Genomic DNA, 4,700 nt, shown 5'->3' with positions numbered 1-4,700 from the left:
CTCAAACACAATGCCAAAAGTATGGAAGTCAGCTTATGTCTTGCCTTTACTAAAAGGAGGGGAGGCAACTATTTTAAATAACTATAGGCCAATCTCTAAATTGTCAGTTCTGGCGAGGGTGCTCGAACGCCTAGTGAGTGAACTAGTAAAGGTCTAAACATCAGTCAGGCTTCAGAAAGCAACATAGCACCATCACTGCGACAATGAAAGTGGTGAATGACATTACGAGTATTTTAGATAATAAGCAGAGTTGTGCAGCTCTATTTATTCACCTGTCCAAAGCGTTTGATACCGTCGATCATCGCATCTTAAAGCAGAGGCTACTCAGTACTGGCATATCCAGCCATGCAGTGGGGTGGTTTGTGAACTACCTCTCTGAAAGGTCCCAATGTGTTCACTTTGATGGGCTGTCTTCTGAGTGGTTAAACATTGCTAATGGTGTTCCTCAAGGTTCTGTTTTAGGTCCACTTTTATTCTCCATATATATCAACAGTTTAGGTGAAAATGTGGATGAAGCTACTTTACATTTTTATGCGGACGATACCGTTATGTACTGTGCAGGTCCCTCCATTAAGGAGGCTGGTGTTAAATTACAGGCTGTTTTTAACATTATTCAGACTCAGCTCTCTGAGCTTAAGCTTCTTTTAAATGTTGATAAAACCAAGGTAACGCTATTTTCAAAAGCTAAAAAGACACCAGAGCCTGTTTTAGATATTGTTACTATGCAAGGACAAGTACTTGAAGTGGTTACCTGTTACAAATACCTTGGTATCTGGCTTGATGATTGTCTTACTTTTAAACTTCATGTCAATAACCTGCTTAAAAAGCTGAGGGTTAGACTAGGTTTCTTTTTCAGAAACAAGTCCTGTTTCTCGCTTGAGGCCAGGAAAAGGCTAGTCACTGTGACCTTTTGACCTGTGCTGGACTATGGTGATTTGTTGTATATGAATGCACCTGCCTATTGCCTGAACAAGTTAGATGCCGCCTAGCGCACTGAGATTTGTCACAAATTGTAAAGCACTTACACATCGCTGTACCCCGTATACCAAGGCAGGTTTGCCATCACTTACTGTAAAGAGGCTCAGTCATTGGTACACGTTTATTTATAAAGCTTTGTGGGTAAACTTCCCGTATCTGCTCTCTGATAACAGAGAGTTGCAAGCAGCTATTGTCTGAGATCGCATGATGTAGTCTTGTTAGATGTGCCAAGAGCAAGGACTTTCTTAGACAGCTTTTATGTGCGCAGCTCCACTTGCTTGGAACAATCTTCAGCAAGAATTGAAACTGAGCAATCTCATTCCTCTGCATGTTTTTAAAGCTAGGCTAAATGAAATGCTCGTTGATACTACGGGCACTTGTAAATGTCTATAACTATGTAAATGTATCCTGTAAATATAATGTATGATGTCCTTTATTGTTTTATGTTTCATGTGGAACCTATATGCTGCAGGTCTCCCTTGAAAAAGAGATCTATGATCTCAAGGGACCAATCTGATTAAACAAAGGTTTGAAATGAAATGAAATGAACACAGAAAACACTCATTTAAGACATCTCACAGAAACCGTGTCAGGGCTTTGGGTTGAAAAACGTGACGGACTGAATTAACATATGCATGATTCCCCTCTTGCAGTAGGAAGCAGTCAGCTAGGATGTCAGACTTAAAGGTCTTCATAGACTGAGCAACCAGCAGCTGCTTTGCATAACATTTCGTCTAAAATACGCCCTGTCCTAGCTACTTGACGAGGCTTGTTACAATACATGCCTCAATCCTCAAAAACATTTCTCTCAGACATGTCACTAAAACCAGGCTAAATCAATGTTTAATGGAGTGAGAATGAATAATTATCAGTTTTTTTGATTAGGAATTGGCATGTTCCAAAATGCTGCTACAACAGAGACAGTATTCTGTATTATTTATCTTTATAACTAAAGAAAAAAAAACGTGACTTATACATTGCTATGCAAGTAAAAGTGTGGAGTCTTAAATTTGAAATCAGTCGCACAATTCGAGCATCCTGGGAGCCATGACAGGTGCAGCAGCACAGGTGTACTCTCACCAGCAGGTAACGCTAGATTCAGGCCTCCCCTGTGGGTTCAATCTGCACCAAACGGTGGGGGTTTATTTGGGGATAAAACAAAACAAACTGAGTGCTATTTGTTTTGAACCTGCAAAAATATTGAAGCAGGTTTTCCGGCTGGAAATTAATATGCTTTCTAGAGAAAAAAAGGCCTGCTTCTAGTTCTCACATGAAGAGGAAGCCGGGTAAAACAAACCAGTGTTCAAAAGGCTGGTTAACGATGGCTTTAATGCCACATCCCAAAACACAGACACAATGAAATATCGTCCTTATTTATGAATTGACTTACTTGGTCCCGGGGTAAAAACAGTGCAGTTCGTGAAGCTAGCCAGCAAGCTAATAACAGGCTAACAGCAGTGCATCCCAGTTCATGCGGCTTACAGGAGACTGGTGTGTCTTTTATCAGTCCGAGGAAAACACAAACAATGCAGCGCTCTTGTTTAGGAATATTTCACTAATATAGCCAGTAAAAGCCTTGTTTTCACTGTGCCTGTCTCCTGACTCTTCGTAAATAATCCTCTATCTTCTTCCCTTTTTTTTAATGAAGCCAGGAGCAACGCTTTACGGAACTGACGACACCATGGAATTCATTTTGCAGACGCGCTCTCATCCGAAGAGCGTCTATTGGCGAGAAGATGGATCACTCATTACAAAGGTAAAAACTCACATGGTGCTGCCTGGTATGCTAAGAAGACACGCAGCTATTAGCATTAGGGTATATTTTTTTATTTCGTATGCATTTATTTATACTACTCTTAATAGTAGTTTCAAGTTTCAAGGCTGTTATTGTCATGTGTGCATACAGTGCAGTTATGACAAGGAACATCTTGGGTCACAGGCTCCTCCAACAGTGCAACACAACAAAACAGATAAAATAGTAGCCTAAATAGAATAAAATAGAATAGAATATAATAGAAACAGTGCAGAATAGTCTATAGTAATTGGAATATTGATGTATATGAGTTGCAAACAGGTGCATGTTATGGATGTTCTTTCAAAAGTTCAGGTGTTTAACAATCGTATGGCCTGTGTGATGAAACGTAACAAGTAAATAGTGGCCTGACTATAAAGACTCCTTTTCAACTGAAAGTGAAACATTTGATTATACATAAACAGGTATCAAACACATAATTCCCTGTATCAATATATTTCGGGCAAAACGCATGACAATGAAATGCCAAAAATAACAGTGACACAAAATAGACTAAAATAAATTATGATACCAAAACATCATAATTTATAAGCTGATAAACCCAATGTGTAATATGCGTCATTTCTGAGTGTCGCTCTTTATTCGTACAAAGAAACATAATGAAGCATGAATCAGACATATCGTTTTTTACCTTTCACAGAGAACATTCTTGCTTTCACTCAGTGAAAACAACCATTGGATACAGTAAGGTAAAACAATCACTACTTCGGTTTGATGCTTATGATGACACAATGTATACAGCATAATTTAATCACATGTCCCCATCACACTTTGGAATTGTACCTGGAAATCGAAAGGAGTGAGTGGTCTTATTCTTTCCTACAGACGCCTGTAACCTATCTTTGGCAGCATCCTTCAGGTGAAGCATGCACGTTTCTGCAAGCTGCTGATGGCTATACATTAACTCAGGGCCGTGTGAGGGTTACATTGAACCCCAAGGAATGCTATAAACTTAAATACAAACTCTAGTAGGCCTATTTAAAACACAACCTGCCAGCCGCATACATCAAGTTCCTTTGATAATTTAGCCTTATGAGGGCACAACAATTGTTACTGTATGTGTGGAATACATTGTATTTTTTATAACATACCTCTGTACTGCTTCATTCTCACAGATAAAGTACAATATGGGTACAAGAATACTCATTGTCTGGGGAAAAACATGAAAACGCCCAATCCCACCACAAACACTCTGCCACACATTAACATACAGTAGCTTGATACTACGTGACAGCCAGTGTAGTGGAGGTGTGATTAAAGAAAGGCCCCACACAGAATGTTTTACATATTATATAGGCCTATAGACAACTTACTGCTACAATACTGCCCTCTGTGGGTAAGCGTTAGTATGTGATCTCCTGAGGAGGAAAAAACAGCTGAATCTCTATTGTCTTGTGGCTTTTCCATCACTGAACATATACTTTTTTATAGACATTCTGAGTCCTTTTTAACTACATGTTGTTGCCCAACACACACATAATCTGACAAATTGCAAATATGTAAAAAATGCAATGTAATGTAATATGTAATTTTTTATTCAACCAGGATAACCCATGCCACACCAATACTTATTCACAGAAGACTTCTATAACTAAATATTTTGATTTGAATATCAGGACGGCAACATAATTCACACATACTTCTGACAATGTCACAATATGGATCCATGCAACACAATGAATACATGAGCATACCACGTGCAGTTAGAGCAAACACTTCTTACCCTCAAGTCTGTACGCTATGAATGAAGCACTGTGAACAATGTTAACCATCCTGGATGAGTTCCTACAAACACACTAAAGGGCTGAGGGGATTCAAACTGCTTCTGCAGTCAATCAGAGTGTAAGGAAGGAGGTGGAAAGTGAAAGCAAGTTTTATTAATGAATGGATTGGACGCTGAAAGAAGTGT

At 39.1% G+C, this 4,700-nt stretch overlaps 1 protein-coding gene across 5 annotated transcripts in view; it reads right to left on the bottom strand.

The window, feature by feature from the left end:
• Positions 1 to 2,655, bottom strand: part of arfip2b (ADP-ribosylation factor interacting protein 2b) — a 16,303-nt gene extending 13,648 nt beyond the window's left edge. For 4 of the 5 annotated variants that reach the window (XM_010797262.1, XM_010797263.1, XM_010797266.1 and 1 more), the window contains exon 1: positions 2,369 to 2,655. The gene's annotated coding sequence lies outside the window, so the exon portion shown is untranslated. The remainder of the gene's footprint in view (positions 1 to 2,368) is intronic. The other variant, XM_010797264.1, reaches the window with a different exon arrangement.
• Between the last annotated feature and the right edge of the window lie 2,045 nt (positions 2,656 to 4,700).

This window comes from Notothenia coriiceps, unplaced genomic scaffold (assembly GCF_000735185.1).
Source record: "Notothenia coriiceps isolate Sejong01 unplaced genomic scaffold, NC01 NC01_scaffold00037650, whole genome shotgun sequence".
Lineage (NCBI taxonomy): Eukaryota > Metazoa > Chordata > Actinopteri > Perciformes > Nototheniidae > Notothenia > Notothenia coriiceps.
The sequence above is the reverse complement of the archived record's forward strand: the minus strand, read 5'-3'. Positions and strand labels throughout refer to the sequence as shown.